The 20155-nt window shown below is 51.9% G+C and overlaps 1 protein-coding gene across 1 annotated transcript in view; it reads left to right on the plus strand.

Moving 5' to 3' along the window:
• The first annotated feature begins 261 nt into the window (after nucleotides 1-261).
• Nucleotides 262-20155, plus strand: part of LOC149341622 (uncharacterized) — a 74166-nt gene continuing 54272 nt past the window's right edge. Inside the window, exon 1 of the mRNA XM_089543727.1 lies at nucleotides 262-391. The gene's annotated coding sequence lies outside the window, so the exon portion shown is untranslated. The remainder of the gene's footprint in view (nucleotides 392-20155) is intronic.

The raw sequence follows: 20155 nt of genomic DNA on the forward strand, positions 1-20155 counted from the left end.
TTTTTTTTTTTTTTCAGTGTGGCCTGTTCGTATCATTTGTATTTTGTTTTTTCTTGACATGGTGTTCACCTTGTGCAGGCAAAAGTGGCTTGTTCCCCGGCGCTTCTCCCTCGCCTGCCGTGGGAGGTATCCGCTTTATCCGGGCCGTACCATCTGCATCAAGTGTCTGAAAAATATCCGCAGCAACTACCCAGAGATTGATGCCTTTTACAAGGAAGAAGAAAGAGAAATGCAAGAGAAACTGGCACAGTTAGCTGATGCTGTTCCAGATGATGAGAACGCTGATGAGGCAGAGGCTCCCAGGAAGGCAGATCGCAAGAAATCAATAAAGGCAGACAGCAGCAGAGAAGAGCGGAAAATTGCCACTAGAGGAAGGAAGCGGCGAACCATTGTGAGTGCTTCAAAGTGGTGTTTGAATGTGTTTAATTTTGCTTTGTCACTATTCTGTAAGCACCAGCAAAGTCCTTTGATGATGTATCTTAACAGTGAGACAAAATTTTGGGACAGTTTATCATTCAGCTGTGTTCCGTGCCATATTAGCAGTTTAATTGTCAATATAGAGTTTAGGTAGTAGATTATGAGTTGTCAGTATCCTGCAAGCCTTGTGTTTGTTGGGTATCTGATTTATACTTTTTCCACGAGAGCGTTAGTACCCTCGTGTGGGAAAAAATGTCTGGCGTCAGCGTCGCCATTGGTGACTCGTAACCTTGGGGCGCTCACCGGATAGGGAGCAAACTTAGCACCGTGGCAGGTGACAGTTAAATTAACGATTGGACGCGAGAGGTTGGTTGGGAAGAACAACCTGGGTTGCACAAGCTCCACCGGTGGCAGCACCTACCATTGCAGGTGCCACTGGTGCAGTTAATGGAAGGTGCAGCTAATAGTAGTGGCGCTTTGCTTAACCGCTGCACCACTGCACCAGTAGCGGTATGAGGACTTTCAGGGATCTGTGAATGTAAAGTCAAGAATTACCAATGCTGCATATATGTGCATTAATCCATTAACGCTTTTGCATCATACCCTTAAGGAGGAGCTTGAATGTGCCCTACAGTTTTTTATGACAGGGTTTTGATGGCTCATCTGTTCAGCAGCCTGGGCATCAATCATGTCAGCTCACAGAATGACTTGGAAAGCAGTTTTTTGGGTGGGTTCATATCTTGAGGCATTGATTAATGGTAGGTGTTTTGAATTCATTGTTTAGATTCATGGTGATTACATCTTGGTGTCACTGTCTTGACTGCAATTGTTTAAGTGAGCAGCTTGCACGCTTAGGTCAGTGTTAGACTTGCCTTTCACATGCTTGACATGACGTTCAGCAGTCATGAAACATGAAAGGAGGTTAGGGCTTTCCCGAAGGCCTTCTTGGTCACACAATCATTTCTGCCTGTGCAGCAGTGGGGCACAGCAGCAAAATTTTTGTTTCCGTTTACCCTCGCCTTAAGCAGTTTCTCCCTCATATGTGCTGCTAGCCTTTGCAAGCATCGTTCAGTCTCCTGTTTCCTGCAGTGTATGTCATACCCACCAGCTCCGTGCCAGATCCCAGTGGTTGCCCTTGCTTCGAGGAAGCAGCTTTGCTTCGAGGAAGCAGCTAACAGTAGCAGGTCAGCATCTTGTTGTGGCAAAAAGTGGTCATCATAACAACAGAGACGCAAAGTATGGCAACGCACGGGCATTAGATTTGAAATCATATTTGCTGGGGGTATGCTATGCCAGCGAGTGCATGACAGTACTGCAGCAAAAGATTTTGTGGCCATTTATCCGTGTGTTAATGCATTTCTCAGCGGCAGCTGGGATGGTGTGAAATGCCGATGCCAGTCAGTGTTTTGTAGCTCTCGGTGCAGTACATGCGCAGGCGCCTTACCATCCATCCTATTCATTTGGGCGTCACGAGTGACATCATCAAGAGATTAGCATTCTGGCCAACCAGCGTGGCACGTTGTCATGACGTCAGGCGAGACGTCACTTGTTTCTGACCAGTCAACATGACGTGTTCCAAACAAGGCACTGCACAAACGGGGAATGTGACCTCGAAAGTTGTTGCTGTAAAGTGAACAAACGAACTGCAAGGACGACTTAATAGGTGAGCCAAACAAATACGCAAAGACGAGGAATTTGTGGCACTGAGACGCTTTATTTCTGCAAGGTGGAAAGTTCACGATGTAGCTAGCAGAATCCGCAAAAGTGCGTCACTCACTAGCCTGAACAGTAAGCCAACAGGAGTGCTATATACACGGAGCTTGTATCAGCATTACGTTAACTGCAAAGGAATGCTGGCGGGGTTATTGACAATGTAGAGAGGGAGCGTGTGTGGGCTTTGGTTTCAAATTCCACCGTTTTTAATGTTGCACATGGCTTTTAATGTTTTGAAGGACAAGCACTGGTGCTCTTGTTGGTTTGCAGTGTTTGTAGTTGATGACAAACGCACTGATGGACAATGCTCAACAACCGATTGTACACCCGAGCTCACTACGACTTGGAAAGCGCGAGCTGTGTGACCTCGTGCAAAACTGAACTCAAAAATTCCTCACTGGCGAATGATGTGCTTTTGGTAGATTCTGCACAGGCACTTGATGTTTTTAATACGACAGTGGAGGATAGACAGTCAGTATTTTTTATAGCTTTTTTTTTTTTTCGCATGCTGTGTGGACTGCATAGCATGTGCAGTCTTGCCAGGCAGAAGAGCCAGACTTCGCGGTCAACATAACGCCAGTAGGGCTTCTGCTACTGGAGTTAATGCCAGTAGAGCCCCTCATTTTTATATATTGGGCGCATAATACAGTTCCCCTGGACGAGCATCTTGGACCACGGTTGACCGCGCTCTAGAGATGAACCGTGCCGGCGAGGTAAAGCTGCCTCTTCGAGACCCGCCGCATTCGGTAGGCTGTCGCTTTCCTTCTTGACCGCGCGCTACCTGTCGCGACGGCTCCGTGCTTCCGGCTGCAGCCAGCGCCGCGCTAACAAGCTGACATCAAGGGTGAAGGGACGGGAAGGGGGATCAGCGTCCGCTGCCGGCTAGCCGCCGATGACAGAAACGGTGGACGTCGACAGCGGGCTGCACACAGTGGAGCCAGTCTTGTCGACCGGAAGTAGGCTTCCGCCTACGCTGACGTATTTCGGACTTCTTTGCGCGTCGCCCCCCTCCCCTCCCCCTTGCTCTTTTGTATGGGGGCTGGACGCAATGAGGCGCGCGCACGATTTCCCGGCAGGAGGCACGTTACTCGTTTATTTCTTTCTCCGTTGGTGTCCGCTTCGCTTATTCTACGAAGAGCATGCGATGGCGCGGGAGTGTCGTCCAAGCTTCTGGAAGGCTCCTCCTCGCTGACCCGCCGACAGCAGGGGGTTCACATCGCGCGACATAACGGGGACCCTGTAGTTCGTCTCTCCCCCCCCCCCCCCCTCTCTCTCTTTTCTCAATGGGCCTGCGATCCTCGCATGATACTGGAATTACGCGGGGGTTGCTTTTGTTCTCTGCCTCACCGCCACAGCCGCCGCGGATCGAAAGCTGCCCGCTCACTGCCTGATACCTCTGCCAAGGCAGGTACAGGTTGCTCATAAGAAGGAATTTTGTAGCTTTTGTGTGTTCAAGTTAAAAATGTCCGGTGGTTATTGTACGTCCGGAACAAAACTACGAATTACAGTGAGAAAAATGTGTTTCTCAGTAGTACTGCTAGAGTGCAATTTTAGTTTGGATGCGCAGACTGTCGTTCCTTTCACATTGGAGCTAGCACTGCTGTGCTGAGCCGAGGAACAGGCGCCGTTAACGCAGCGCTAGCGCAAGCGTCATCGCCGCCAGGCCTGGTGTCGCGGGTCGTATTTTCACAGTTTTACGGGTTTCATCTGAACTTTCTGCGGCGAGGGTACGTATACTGCATACAAAGACGCGTCTGTTTTTTGTGCTTTCCGGTGTTGAGGCCTATACGAGGTCAAGTTTTGGTTGTTTCTAACACGAGAAAGAAAAAAAAGGATAAGCGGCGAAGAAATAATGTTGCCGCGACTCGGAACTGTTTCTACTGTTTTTACTAAGACCAGTTTTAGAAAGCTGTGTGTTGCCTTCAGCGCGTGAGAGTGTTGTGAGCTAAGAAAGCTGCCCATTACGGGGATAGCCACTGACGACGTCACAGCATTAGTCAGTTTGTTTCCGAACTGCTCGTACTGTGGCGAAGCGTGCGCGCGTGTCCTCGGAAATAAGTTTTACGGGTGGTGGTGGTGTAAAACATTTATTTGTGCTATTTACAAGAGTTATTGCTTGGACCGTACCTGAAGGGCCCGGCCCTCACAATCACTAGGAGGGATCCCTAGTCCGGGTCCCCGGTGGCCTCCGCGGCGGCCCGGGCTCTTGTCACCAGGGCTCGTTGGTCCTGGAGAGTTGAGCAGCCGAGCAGGGCAGCCTCCCAGTCCTCGCGGGTGGGGTGGGGTGGGGGTGGCGTGGAAAGCAGGATTGGCAGGGCATGCCCACACCATGTGGTACGTGTCCGCAAACTCTTCCCCACAGTGTGGACACTCGCCCGAAAAGGCCGAATTGAAATGTTTAAGCACTGCCGGGCACAGTGCCGTGTTGGTGTAGAGGCGAAGAAGCCAACGCTCCTCCGCCTTCGTGAGGCCTTTACATGGGGGTGGGTATCGGCCGTGAGCGGTTTGATACACGAGAGAGATCTCCCGAAAAGTAATAGCCGGATTGAAATCAGTAGCCGGATCAGGCAGCGAGAGAGGCGATGCCCTGTGGTTAAGCGCGCGGGCGGTAGCGTCCGCTACCTTATTTCCCTCTATCCCCGCATGTGCTGTGGCCCAGATGATGGTGCGCCGGGCTGGGAAACTCCGGTACTCACATCTGTGTAAAATTTGGAAGACTCGATCTGGAATTTATCCCTGTTCAAAACTGCGGCGCTCCCCTTGAGTCGGTGATAATGACTCGGGACGCTGGATCCGCGGCTGCAAGTACGATAGCAACTTCCTCCGCGAATGTAATGTTGGGGGCACGGAAGGTGAGGCCCTGAACTGGGTTGTTTTGGTGGACGACGGCAGCCGTGTACCAACCCCCATGGTGTGGACCGGCCGCGTCCATGTAAAATACCCCTGGTCGAGCACTATACTGCTCGGAAATGGCCTCCGTTCGCGCGAGGCGGCGGCCATCATGGGCATCCTTTGTCATGTTATTGGGGAGGGGGCGAACCTGCAGGGCGAAGCGCCAGGCCTCGGACAGGGATACCCGCTTCTCCTGTTGGGTTGTGTAATTGATGTGGAGGCGGATCAGAAGGCGGCTACCCGCACGTGTTTTGCTTAACCGCAAGTATTGATTGTTGAGATGAGCCTCGCGCAGCTCCCCAAAGGTGCTCGTCATCCCCAGGTCGAGGAGACGTTGGTTGGATGTTGCAATGGGGAGGTGGAGGGCTTATAGATTTTGCGGAGAATCACTTCGAGAGCGTTCCCATCGCATTTGCGTGGGTGGAGGTACGGTGCCGAATACAGGTTCGATTCGGCTGGTTAGGAATGCATTGGCCAGCTGCAGGGCGTCTTCGCCCCCCCCCCCCCCCCACCCCCCGTTTGTTTAACCATACGGCCCACCTGATCCCTCACCTTGCGGAGCTTCTTCAGCGTGGTGTCAATCTTGCGGTTCCTTTGTGTGTAGAGTCCCAATACTCTGATTTCCTCATGTTCAGGCATCGGGCCACTAAGCAGGTAGAGGGCAAGTGCTGCCGGCGTCGGGTCACTCTCACCGATAGTGGGTTGCATATAGAAGTATATCGGTGGGAGACGTATCGAGCTTAGAAACAAGGACTCGTTTGTTTCGCCGCTCGTAGGTGTTCCCCGACTACGCTCGCGGTTCGTTCGTATCAAATCGCGGTGTAGGCAAGACGCGTCTTCTTGCGCATTTAACGCTGCTATGTCGACAGCGAAACCTGTAGATTTCTGCTAACCAAAACTTCAGCGCCGATTACAGAGCGCCAGAATCGCACTTCTCCCGGCAGCCGGTGCGTATTGCGAGTGCGCATGAGCGGCTTCCGAGAAATCTCGGCCGAACTGGGTCTAGGATACGCGGCGCCGCAGGAAAGGCGGTAAGGCGAGATTCGATCTCGGAGCGAAACGCCGAGCGGGGCGATAACACTCCGCGCCTTCTTCGTCGATGGGAATCGAGCACGACTGTGGCGAGGCGTGCGCGGCTTAAGTGTGTACTACGTACAAACGAAGGAGAAACATCCCGCAAGCGACTCGGTATTTAGGGCGCGTTGATTGTTCTCTTCTTAGTCACGCCGGAATAACGATAATGTGATAAAAAAAAAGTGACTGTATTTGGGCAGACGTAAATAAATCGTTGCGCTGCTTGAATAGGCAGAGAATAGAATTAAGCCGCCAGATTTCAATTATCTGGTAGCCGTGTGACTTTTATAGTGGAGTTCGCCAGATGCCTGATTCCATTTCCATATTACTTGTGTACTGTTCGTGACAGTGGTGCTGTCCCCTAGTCCCATGCTTATCAATATAGCTTGTCTGGCTGTTATTTAATGCCGAGTGAGACTTTGTAGTAGGGAGTTGAGATAAGCGCGCTTTGTAGACCATGGCACGACCGCGCGAGAGAAAGGAGGATGGTGCTGGTTGCAGCGGTATAGGCGTCCAAACGCGGCAAGGTATTTGAACATTGTGAGAACGGAGTGCGGATACAAGCGAAGTGAGCCGAGCAAACGCAGCCAAAAGAAAACAGGAAGAGCGGGAAGAGCAGCGCAAGCGGACGCAACGTGAACGGAATTGGCTTTGGATGCAAGCTAATCAGTGGGCGATCCGGAGCACGTTTTCTTGCTCCGCGGACCAGAAAGTACATCTCATGAGGCGATTTGGATTCCGAGACGGAATCTGCGCTTCTTCACGGATTCCGGGCTCTGCTCCAGATCGCCGATTGGAATACGCCATGAGCGAGCCAAGGCAGGAGTCGGCGCCACGTCAAGAGGGGGTGAAGGGAGGGGTGGGTGGAGGGGGCACGTGTGTTGTGTGGCCCGCGAACGGTGGAGCGCTCGTAGCATAAACCGCCAAAGACGCTCGGGTCTGACAGTGTGCCCCATTTAGGCCTGCATACCTGCAGTTTAGTTCAACGCTGTCAAGGGTACTTTGTAACTTCATTTTTTCTTGATCTCGTTTTGGACTAGTTAGGCTCGATTTGCTGCGGCATCGTAATTTCAGGAGATACTGATTGTTTTTTACAGCGATTGCTGGCATGGTTACACTCTTGGGATTTCATGCTGACCGCGTTCACTCTAGGGTTGCCTGTCGACGCGTGTATTATTCTCTTATGGTGCATTCCATTGGCAGAACAGGAGCAGAGGCAACAAGCAATGAGGAGCAGAGCAGTAGCACAGCGATAGTGCAACTCATTGCTCTCCTATCAAAACGTTCTGTGCTCTCCGAGAGTAGGCGCGAGGGGTGAGGGCAGTGAAGGTGTATCACGTGACCCCGATCGTTTACCTTCCCAGCATCCTGTGCGGTGAACGTGCTTGCAATGTGCGGCCGGTACGAGTAGACGCGTTTGACATTTCCTGCCGCAATCAGCCAAAACCGCGCATATTTGTGCAGAAATATCGTCTCTTTAGACGTTACGCATCGTAAATTTCGCGTTACAAACCTTTCTTTCCGAACCACTTTCTCTTAATTTCTCTGGCTGCTGTCGTCTTGTCCAGTACGTGCCGAAGTATATGCGACGCGACTGCAACGCCGCGCGCGTTCCACACGCGTTCGCGACGCGATTTGAACGCGATCACTGCAACTGTCACTCCTGTTGTCATCCAGCGACTCGACGAGGCTTCGCCGCCGCCATTTTGCGCTCACACAACGGCAGAGGCTCGATGCCGAGTCATTGGTGTGTCGACAAATTCGCACTGGTTATCACGTGAACTTCAGTCCCGAGCCGCCATTGCTCTCGCACGCAAGTCGAGCCAATATGACGAAAACGCGACCCCAAAAAAAAAGTATATGACGCGTTTGCGTCACGTGACTTCCTTCGCACTCCGCCTTTCGCGCGGGAGTATCTCCGACTGCTCTCGGTGCCGCCGCGGTGGCTCAGCGGTTATGGTGCTCGGCTGCTGACCCGAAATACGCGGGTTCGATCCCGGCCGCGGCGGCTGGAATTTCTTTGGAGGAGAAATTCTAGAGGCCCGTGTACTGTGCGATGTCAGTGCACGTTAAAGAACCCCAGGTGGTCGAAATTTCCGGAGCCCTTCACTACGGCGTCTCTCATAGCCTCAGTCGCTTTGGGACGTTAAACCCCATAAACCAAACCATAAACCAAACTGCTCTCGGCGTCGCCAGACTGCTCATGTTCTGCCATTGGATCGCATTGCTCCTGTTCATGTTCGCCCATTGGAACGCAGCTACTTTTGAGAGAGCACTTTTGGGATGCTTTTGAGTGCCCCTGTTCTGCCTGTGCAATACGCCATTAGATACTAACGTAGCTCTTTGCTCATAAATTTGACCCTTTTGCGTTTAACGGCCTAATTCGGCTGTTGTATCAGTGCTCATACAGTGCCTGCCAGCGCAGACGACTAGGCGCGGACGAACACACCCGAATTGCAATTAAGGATGGCTGTGCAGCTTTCGCAGCGATGTGCGCAACTATGGTGAATATTAGCCGCTTTCATTTTGCTTACCTGTCGTGTCCGGTCGCTGTGTTGAATGCAGCGAAAGACGCACACGGTACTTTTAGACTTCGTTTATTTAGAGCCGATGAGGGTGCGACCAGCGTCGACCGAGGCAGGAGCCGAACTGGCCGCCCGAAGAAAGGAGGGAACGGAGAAGCGTCCACGGGAGGGAGTGGCTTCCCAGAACAGGAGGAGGGTGCGGGGGCGCACCGTGGGGGGGCCTCTGGCGACAGCGTGCGACGAAGGGCAAGCGGTCGTTAGGAGGGGATGCGAGTGGTCGTTAGGAGGAGGATGCGAACTGTCGTTAGGAGGGGAATGCGAGTGGTCGTTAGGAGGGGGCGCACACACACAAAAGCAATATGGGGACACAACACTTCCTTCCCCCTTAGAAAGTTGCCTGGTATCGTGCAGGGGGTCGGCGCTCACGCGTGGAGGCGCGCTGGCTTTGTGCGCTCGGGGGAGAAACATTTGTAGGCTGGCTGTTGTTCGCTGTGTCTCCTAGGTCTGTCCTGGGCGAAGTCTCTTCTTCCGGGAAGAGGTGCCAGGCTATGTGGGACGATGGTGCACGTGTTCTCTCCGCTGGCGGACAGCTCTCAGACGGCGTCGTAAATCTACGCAGCTGGTTGAGATGTCGGCGTGCTACTGTGCCATGTATGTTGACGAGCCAAGAGCGCAGGCCTATGCGTCTGACAATTGTAGCTTCCTCCCAGCGTGGCTTTTTCAGAAACTGTCGGGCGAGGACGCGCTGCCCCTCATTAAGCGTGCCGCAGCGCGGAATTGCTTTTTCTTCCCGGAACGTCTCTGCCTTTGGCTCGGGGAGGATGGCTGTGAGCTGGGTTCGCATTTCACGCTCAAACATCATTTTCGAGGGGGTCTCGCCTGTTGTGCTCTGAACCGTCGTGTGCTGCTTGAAGAGAAAGCGCGCAAGGCGGCGCTGCAGCGAGCCTGTCTGATCTCTTTCAAGGGCGCGTTTTAGCTCGGCTACGTAGCGCTCGGCTTGTCCGTTTGTCGCTGGGTGGTAGGGGGCCGATGTAACTGATGAGATCCCGTTGTCGTGATAAAACTTGAGGATCTCCGCAGACACAAACGGTGTTCCGTTGTCCGACACTACCTTGCGCGGCAGGCCGAACGTTGCAAATAGTGATCGGAGGTTGTCAATGACTGCTGCCGAAGTCGTCTGTCCCATTTGCCTTATCTCAAGCCACTTTGTGTAGGCATCTACGACCACAAGGAAAGTGCAGCCCTCAATTGGTCCTGCAAAATCAATGTGCAGTGTGTGCCATGGTGTGTCTGGCTTTTCCCATTCTGGGACAGGAGCTTTCGGCGGGGCGCTCCGGCTGCTCTGGCAAGGCTTGCATTCTCGCACCACTGTTTCGATGTCGTTGTCAATGCCAGGCCACCACATGTAGCTTCTGGCACACTTTTTCATTGCAACGATGCCCCGATGTCCGGCGTGGATGAGAGACATAGCTTGTGCGCGTAGTTCTCTCGGCATCACAACTCGGGACCCAAATATGATGCAGCCGCGATGGGTGCTCAACTCTGTAGCTCGCCTGCGGTAAGCGTCGAAGTTGTCCCCTTTGAGTTTATGCACGTTGCCTTGTTGAACAGCTGTGTAAACTAGCCGGAGAGCTGCGCACTTCTGCGTAGATGCTGCAACTGTGCCTGCTGTAAGCGGAGGTTCTGGCAGTGCTTCGAACATCAGAACGTCTCCTGGTGGAAATGGTTCGTCAACAGTTGCGTCTAGTGGCAGACGGCTTAGCGCATCGGCGTTTTGATGTTTACCAACCATGTTCTGGCTCGGCGTCTGGTGTATGCCGCATATCATCACGCCTAGTGGAGAAAACCAGTTTCCCCCTAGAAGGCTTGATCCTGTGCCCTTCACAACAAGCAGAGGTAGCGTATGGGTCTGGCCGTTGTAGTTAACCTGCACGTTGGCAGAGCCCAACAGTGGCAGATTCTGTCCTGACCACGTTCGCAGGTGCGTGTCGTCTTGTTGCAGGGCGGGTGCGTCAGATGGCCATGAAGTTCGGAACGTGTCCTCACTGATCAGAGTACAGGCTGCGCCGGAGTCCACCTCGAACTTAATCAGCTGGTGATGTACGCTTACTTCTGTAAAAATCTTCGGTCGCGTGCCGAGATTCATGGTGTTCAGGTCGTACAACACAGATGGTGTTGCGGATGTTGTTCCATGGAGATCAGATAGCGGCGTATTCTCTGAGGCGTTGACGCTGTGATTAGGCTGGGAAGGTGACTTTATCTTGGCAAGTCTCCGTTTCGTAATGCATGCTCTTTCGATATGCCCTCGCTTGTGGCAAAAATTACACGTGGCTGACTGGAATCGACATCCCTGGGGGTTGTGTTGGTCGTCACACCGCCAGCAGCGTTGTGCCTTTTTGACCGATTTTACAACAACAGAAGGCTTGCGCACCTGGTTGCTTGTCTGGTGTACCGGCTCGGTGTTCCGGCGAATCCCTCTCTGCTGGTGACCGGCGCTCTCCGCTCGAACGGCGATGTCGTAAGCTTTGATGAATGTGAGGTCCTTCTCAGCGAACAGGCGCTGCTGCAGTGACTCGTCACTCAGTCCGCACACAAATCTGTCGCGTAACATCACGTCCAAGGGAAGCATGGTGGTGTTAGCAGAAGAAGCTGCGTCTCCCTCCTGCCCGGTAGCTGTTGTCGACAGCGTTCCAAAATTGCAGTCGGCAGCGAGCTTCTTGAGCGCGGCTACGTAGGCGCTCACAGTTTCTCCTCCCAGTTGATCTCGTCGTTGGAAGCGAGCCCGGCTGTAGACCTCGGATGGCCTTGGGTCGTAGTGCTTTTGCAGCGCTTTTACGATGTCGTCGTAAGACACTGCCGCTGGTGTGCTTGGCTGAATAAGGGCGCAGACAGTGTCGTAAGTCTGCTCCCCGCACAGCGTCAGCAGGTTGGCCCTCTTCAAGGCTGGGTCTGTGATGTTGTTAGCTTCAAAGTAGAACTGAAGGCGTCCAACCCACGATGACCACGATGAGCCGTTGAACTCTGGTATCTGATTGGGAAACCCTCGCGTAGCCATGGCTTGTCAATAGCGTTGCGTAGCGCGGGTCGAATCCACTTTCTCGTCGCCACTGTCGTGTCCGGTCGCTGTGTTGAATGCAGCGAAAGACGCACACGGTACTTTTAGACTTCGTTTATTTAGAGCCGATGAGGGTGCGACCAGCGTCGACCGAGGCAGGAGCCGAACTGGCCGCCCGAAGAAAGGAGGGAACGGAGAAGCGTCCACGGGAGGGAGTGGCTTCCCAGAACAGGAGGAGGGTGCGGGGGCGCACCGTGGGGGGGCCTCTGGCGACAGCGTGCGACGAAGGGCAAGCGGTCGTTAGGAGGGGATGCGAGTGGTCGTTAGGAGGAGGATGCGAACTGTCGTTAGGAGGGGAATGCGAGTGGTCGTTAGGAGGGGGCGCACACACACAAAAGCAATATGGGGACACAACATTACCTCTTTAGATTTTTAAGGCGAAAGCCTTTAATGTCTCATCGTTGTAAGCAGCAGTTGTCGACAGAGAATGTCACGCTTTTCAGTTGGTCGAAATGGTCGTGACGTCACAGTGCGCCATTTTCAAACGGGGCAAATTGTACTTTGGCTAGTAACCATGCAACCAATTGAAGGGACCATATAGTGATGCTCCAAGTAAGTGGGACTGAGCTTAGTTAATTGCTTAATTACCCAATTAGCCTAATTAACTTCTCTAGTCAGGCCATATAAATAAATAAAACCTAGTAAGAAATTGGTCGAGCTCGGGAATCGAACCCCGGTCTTCGGAGTGCGAGGCGAGCATGCTATCCACTCCGCCATGCCAGCTCGATGGTTTGGAATGAACAAAGGCACGTCTAGTGAATACGGTGTCTTCGCTCACTGCCATCCTCCTCCCTTCCCTTCCGGCGAGGTTTAGGTGTCCACCGAGATATGAGAGAGAAATACATTTCCTTTCCTCAAAAACCAATTTACCGACGAGCGAGGCGTAGAACCGAATGGGCGATGGCGTTCTATGGACTCCCTGGCAGCGTTGCAAGACGCTGTCGCGTTCCACTCTTAGGGGCGAAGCTTAACATCTTAACCACACATCAGTGACCACACTTTAGGTCAAAAAAGTGCACCCCCCCCCCCCCCCCCCCCCCCCTGAATTTTGACGGGTGTCCACCGAGATATGTGAGACAGTTACTGCGTAATTTTCTTTCCTCAAATACAGTTTTCATTTTCTTCATTACGGGCCATATTCGTCTTTCTTCTTTCACTCCCGCTTCCTCCGTTCCTCTACGGTGCGGTTCAGGTGTCCACCGAGATGACAGAGATTTACTGCGCCATTTCCTTTCCTCAAAAACCGTTGCGTTGAAACGGCAAGGCATCGCGCCGAACGGGTGGTGGCGTTCCGTGGACTCCCTGGCAGCGCTACAACACGCTGTCGCGTTCCACTCCTAAAGGCGAAGCTAAGCGTCATTAATTAGCAGTTAATTAGTATTCAGGCATTAATTAGCAATTAACAATTAATTAGTAATTTGTCATCACTTAGTAATTAGTACTCAATTACATGTGACGCCACCAGTGCCACCGAAGCAGCGAAAGTGGTTCGGAAAACGCTTTCGCCTCTACGCACTTTAGACAGTCAAAGTGCCCCCTGAATTTTTTTTTTTTTTTTGGGGGGGGGGGGGGGGTGATGTCTCATCAGCTGGGTACGTTGCATTTCATTGTACAGGCATGCGATTGCACTTCTTTTTCTGCGCCTCCCTCCTTTCTCTTTCTCTCCCTCTCTATGTCTTCTGCTGTTTTTTTGTTGTTGTTTTCATTCTCGTGGCTAGATGCGCTGCGGCAGCCAGTCTGAGCAGCCGTCGCATCGCGCGACGTGCCGCCTGGTTTCCGCGTCGCCCTTGCTCGGCCCTCGGGCACCTCGGCCGCTCGTCCACTGGCCGGCGGCGACCGTGCGGCGCGCGTCGCGTGCACTGGCCGCGTTTTCACGGCTGTCACCGTCGGCGGCATTCTGCTTGGAATGCTCTGCGGCCTTGCCGGATGTTGTTGCCTCCGCCTCGTCGTTACGCCGTCTTTGTTCGCCTCCCCCTCCTCTTTCTTATGCTTCTCTGGCACCGCGTGTTTTTGATCGTTCACGAAGTTCTAACCATTTGGAATGACGAGATGTTTCTCTCTCTTTTTTAAGCAGGCTGGGATCCTCATCTGTCAGAAGGGCGGAGAGGGGGGATGCTGAGACTAACAGCATAGCGAGCCGTGTTTTGCGTACTTGTCGCTGGTTACCTCATGACTGCTGCTTTTCGTTCTCTTTGAGCAACGTGACATTTTTCGAACGTGGGAACAACTCTTCTGCAGCCAGTGGGCGCAGCCGTAGCTGATGGGGTGTACACAGCGGGCGCAGGTCCTCGCAGTAGTCATCTGCAGGGAGTCCTTTAACTGTGTCTCTCTTCTGCGTTCTGATACGCATTATCCGGGACGCGTCGCTGTTCTTTTTCTCGTATACGCATTGCAAGTTTTCTCTACTTGTTCCCTCGCTGCGATACCGAACTCAGTGTGGCAGCCCATGCCTGTAATGAAGGCCCAGTTTTGCCGACAGCGTGTGCGACTTACGATTGAATGGTTAGCGTTCTTTACCGCGTGGTTCTGGTCGGCACGGGATCTGGACGGGTTTGACAAACAATGGCGGGGCTTTCAGGCGTTCGCCGGTTGTTGCATCGTTTTCTGCCTTCCAGACGTTATTCGTTCCCTGCGGACTTAACCGTGTACGACCTGTGGCAAACTATCAATCACAATCTTTCCTTTGCGTTTACTATCGGTTACAGTAATTAGCCTGTCTGTTCACTGAGCTAAGTCGACAGCTTAGTGCTGTTCCCGTGGAACAATGCAACGCATGAAGCCTGCTTCATTTCGCTTTTGTGGTTACGCGGTCTCGGCTGGTTAATTTTGCATGCAGATTCTGACCCTTCGTCGTGACGCGTGCTCGTACTATGTCTACTCTTAAATTTCAAGGTTGTGACGCCCGTAATTTCAGTGTTGTAACGGGCTTGAATGTTGTGGCTGTGATTGGAGGTTCTGGCATTCTCCAGCGGAATTTTCACTTTGGCTATTTTGTACGACGCACTGAAACACCCGCACGCGCGCGAAGGAAACGACGTCGGGATCTCACGGAGATCGCAGAGTGGAAAAGCATGTTGTTTATGAAAGGCTCGCGCAAGTGCAGCTTCGGTGCCTTGTGAATGTGGCGCGAGATGTTGGCATTAGAAGGCCTGAGAGCGTATCTTCGTAGCGACGTCTATACAGAGAGTACAGAACTCCCTGTTTTCATCAGCGAATGCTTTCCGTTCAGTACTTAATTCATTACCCCATCGGGCAATGATTCATTACCTATTCATTATCCCCTTCGGGTAGGGAATTGGGCAATTTTTAGGGGTCATTTACTCAACAAGAAAGAACTGTAGCGCGAAAAAGAATGACGCGTGAGACAGGCACTCAAAACGACGTAAGCTGGCGCTCACTTCGAACTGTTTATTCCTGGCAATGTCATGAAATTGGAAGTCTGCATCCGTCTGCGTTGTTTTGTGCGCCTCTGCTGCGTCATAGCCTTGTTTGCGTTAAAATTCTTTCCCCTAGAACGAATGCTTTTGACGCAATTAGATCGGCAGGCGAGACAAGTTTCATCGAGTCGCATGTAAGGGCACCTCCCGTTCTTCCTTCTTCTTCCCTCCTTGTTCCGTTTTCATTTTATGTCGAGTTCTTGCTCTTTCTTTTGTTTTTTTTTTTGCCTTCCCTGAGACCTCGCGTGGTACCCCGATGCGTCGCTCCGAATCCGTCATCTCGGACTCTCGTCTCGCGCTCCGAACGAATTCCTCCTCTAGAGTCGCGCTCTCGGAGGAGGCTGCATCGCTAATAAGCCTGGCGCCAATGTGCACGCGTGTTCACGGACGCGCGAATGTGCAGATTTTTGCGCAAGCATAGATCATGTCGGCACTGGGCCGTACGCAGCTGGCGGATTCAGAAACTGCGGCCGGACGCGTGCACGGGAGCGGCGTACGTGACCTCGATCATGTGGTCTTTGTGCGTTTCGTTTGCTCCCTCTATCTTAACCTCAGCTTACGTCCTGGTGGGTGGTTGGTTTATGGGGTTTAACGTCGCACAGCGGTGCCATAGTGGAGGGCTCCAGGTAGTTTCGACCACCTGGGGTTCTTTAACGTGCACTGACATCGCACAGTACACGGGCCTCTAGAATTTCGCCTCCATCGAAATTCGGCCGCCGCGGCCGGGATCGAACCCGCGCCCTTCGGGTCAGCAGCTGAGCACCATAACCACTCATCTGTCTTCTGTCTGTCAGAAGCCTGCAATGGCGTTTCATTGTTTCGAGGTTTTCTGCCCACGTAGTCACAGCATCCGCAGAGCCGCCGCGATGGCTCAGTGTTTACGGCGCTCGGCTGCTGACCCAAAAGAGGCGGGTTCGATCCCGGCCGTGGCGGTCGCATTTCGATGGAGTCGAAATTCTAGAGGCCCGTGTACTGTGCGATATTAGTGCACGTTAAAGAACTCCAGGGGGTCGAAGTTATCCGGAGCCCTCCACTTCAGGGTCCCTCGTAGCCTGAGTCGCTTTGGGACGTTAAACCATATAAAACCAAACCAAAATCAAATAGCATCCGCAGTTCCTTCCTATTCGCGCCGGTGTAACTGGAACTAGGGTCTTAGAAGTGGTGTCGCGTTTTCTTTTCGTTTTGTAATACCCGGAAGGTATAATAACTGGAGACATCCGTGTCAAGTTGTACACAGTTTACAAACATGGGCGAATCTTTCACTTTGGGACGAAAACGAAGGGCACAAGTATCTTGGTCGAACAACTTTCACGTCGAAGTTCTCGCAGAAATGGGACGTGGAAAATTCACGGATTTAACTTCAGTAAGCCGTAGAAAAAAAAGTCTGTGGCTGGTGGGATCCTCGGTACATAGAGCTCATTGCAGCATGCACGTTAGAAGAGCATCCTTGTTAGTGCTGCTTTTCCGTTCGTTGACAGGTTGAACTGTGGGCATGTTGGACTTGCGAGCATCTTATATAGCGGCAAATGCAGTAGAGTTGTTGAAGGGCTAAGAAATTTATCTCTGAGAGACCGTCGGATTTATATGGCTTTGGTGTCATTGACCATGTTCGCGAGTTAACTGCGCTCAGCCGCGGCCACGTTCGGGAAATACGATGAATTGCGCTAGGAAAAATGACATCATAGGCAAGAAAAAAACAAGAAAGAGAATCAACACCCGAGTTCTGCAATTGAAGTACATGCGAGACAGTTACGTATTTTTTTTTCTTTTTGGACATGCATGTAATGGTTTCCTTTTTAATTTTGCGTTTCATTGGGAATAAAAGCGTGCAACAGCGTGCAACGTCTTTCTTCGTTTGGAAGCCGAAGAAAATACTCGGTGATGTTCTATTCGTTCGGGGAATTTTCCATTTTGCAAGAAATTTGAGGAGCGAAATTTTAGCGAAAAGGGAATTTTTCCAGTTTCGGGGAAATTTATGAGTTGAAACTTTCACTTTCTTGAAATTGCCGGTGTTTTTCCTAAAATTTCTGCAGTGGAAAATGGCTTGAAATAGGAATTTCTGAGTCTAATGTAGGGAATTTTCGGCTACTGCTTGGAACATCACCGTGAATACTGCTTTATGAGATTCAAGATTCAATGAATTGGAATATTTTATACAACCGTAGTAACAATTCGCTTTTAAACGCGTGGTTTTATTTTCATTATATACCTTTCGCATTTCGTTTTGAAGAATAATTAGAAACCATTTTGAAGAGTCTTAAGAAAAGTGGAGAAATCTGCAAATCTTTAGAATTTTCCCTCCTCTTGAGGAGTTTTACGGGCGTCTGCTGGTCGATCAGGCTGCTTATGTTGTGCTTATACGCTTCACTGCGCGTCAGTGGCGACGAGAAGTTCATTAACTTGGTGCCAAGAAAAATTCCTTGCATCGGAGTAGCACCGATAGTCGCTTATGCAGTGATCCGCTTTATCCGGATAAAAAAATTGCAAGCTCACGTGCGACACGACGGCTTCTGCCAAAGATCTTGACGCTTGTGAAACTTCGCCCCCAACGTGACTCGGCAACGGCGCTGGGAAAGCCGTAGCCGTCACGAGACAGATAATAGGGGAGGTAAAAGAAACCTCGCACGCACCACTAATGTATCGCACAGTGGGAAAAAAAATGGATGGCAGTTTGGCATTGCGAAGCACGAAATATTGTGCGTAAGCACAGTTTTTTTGCAGGTGGACACCATTGCCACGTACCTGGAAGCGCGATTAAGGTGGTTGGTTGGTTGGTTCGCCTCAAGTGGAATGACACATACCCACTACGGGGGAGTGGCCAAGACACAGGCGGTGAACTGTTGGAATGATTAGGAGTTTTAGAGGAAAAGGAGTATTAATAGGGTATAGGCTGACAGATTGGACGACGCAACGAAAGGGGTCCTGTTAGCTGGGAGATCGAAGATGGGACGACGGCTTTATTTGCAAATTTGAATGCATCATATGGAATGGTTCAGTTTTGTATTGACTGAAAGAGAGACAGAAAAATAATAATAATAATAAATGAACTGTTTGAAAATCAGAAAAATGAAAACAAATAGAAAAATAAATAAATAAAATTAATATTAGCATGGGAGTCGCTGTGTTTCTAGAAGAAATTTTTGAACTGCACAGCGCGCACTCCTGTTGCTTCGTCCAAGCGAAGTAGCGCCAAAGGAAAGAACAACCTCAGTGGTCACAGGCAGACCCAGCTGGTGAAACGGAATTTCTAATAGGCGCCTCCTCAAAGAAGAGAATCGGCGGCAGAACAGCAGGTAGTGATCCACTGTCTCAGGCTCGGCACAAAATGGGCACAGTGGAGAAACCGCCAGACCAGATCTGTGAAGGTAGAAATTTAGCAGAGGAACTCGGCATCGCAAACGCGTGAAAGAGACCTCCAGTCTGCGCGAACTCCAGTCTTTGCTACTCCAAGGGTGCAGAAGGTGCTGATATTCGGGAGATGAAGTAAGCGCCGAGGCTGAAAATTCCTGAAATATTGTGTAACTGCGAAACCTCAGCGCAGCTGTATATGCGCAGGTTGGCAGGACAGCAATTATTGGTGTCCACTGACCCGGGGAGCCAGTTATGCGCGTCTTCAACTTTTTCATCGTCAGTGCCAGTTTACCCAATGTACACCGCCGGCCTGTGCTCCAGTGCCGTGTTTCTGAAGCAGTGTTGTCAGCGCCAACGCATATACAGCGCATACCTCTCTATCACTACCGCCACATAGCTCAGAGCACGAATATCAGTTTGGTAGTAGTATCGGTATCAGTTGATGAAGAAGACGCTGTGCAATGCACAGCATGAGAGTGTGTTGCAGTTTAACACACATGCAATTTGCAATACAGGTAGTCATAGCCTGGTTATGGTCAATCCCCCTTGTGGGTATGTGCCGTTTTATGGGACCAACAACAACACGAGGCGTGATCGGCTGCGGCAATTAGCCTAGTGCCCTCGTGCAGTGGCCAGTGAAGCTGATATTTTCGCGCCGCCGCGGGCTTGAATCGCAGTCCCAGCAGTATTTATATTACTTAGTATGTATGGTTTGCCCAAGGTACCCTCAGGGTCAAGCATCACACAAACCGAGGAGCCGGTTTGATCTCGTTTTGCACTCAGTCACGAGACACCCGCGGGTGGTGGTACAAGGTTGAAGTCACTTTTCACCGGGGTCTAAGCAAGCTGGGTCTCCTGTCTCGCACCCACCGATACTTGAGTTTGGGTACCCTGTTGACTACTGCGTGTTCGCTGAGCTTCACCCTGGGGACTCGCCTCTCTGGCAGGACTGAATTGAGAAAAGGCACGAAGTTCCTGCGCGTGCCTGCCGCTGCGCGAACAGCTTGCGTCCGGCGCCATTTGTGAAGAGTTCGTACCGATGCCGGGGCGTAATGGAGACAAGAGACCCGTGCAGCGATTACGCGTGCGTTAACGTTGAGAGGCTCTCACGCGAACGACGTCGGCGACGGGTTGCGCTGCGGGTTTCGCAACGGTCGGGCGCACGACGGCAGCGAGTCCGTACAGTGGCGGCGATGCGCTTATGGTCGTAGAGGTTACGGACCGTTCGCCAAGAGTGGGGCGCCAACTTTCGCGCCGCTCTCGCGTGGCGCAACTGTCCACGTGCTTCGCAGCGTTACACCGCTGCGCTTCCGCCGCGCGCGTCCTCTTCTGCCGAGGGCGAAGCCTATCGAATCTCCGCTCCATTCAGGTAGCCGCATATATCGACGCCATCACGTCGTAAAAGGGGGTGAACAGGGCACGTGCAGGTGATATCATCGTTCATCATATACTATGTCGTCAGAACGCTGCACCATGGGGTAACTGCACGGCACTAGCGTCACTGCGTGTGCTCGCCCTTATCTCGCCGTCTCAAATGGTCAGAGCTAAGCTCTGTACCGAGCTGCGCAAAAACTGCGGCAGCATCCGTTGCATGTCGGAAGAGTGTAACGGAGGTCACGAGCGCACGGTCC

The sequence above is a fragment of the Amblyomma mixtum genome, chromosome 5 (assembly GCF_055824585.1).
Source record: "Amblyomma mixtum isolate Tamu chromosome 5, ASM5582458v1, whole genome shotgun sequence".
Taxonomy (NCBI): domain Eukaryota; kingdom Metazoa; phylum Arthropoda; class Arachnida; order Ixodida; family Ixodidae; genus Amblyomma; species Amblyomma mixtum.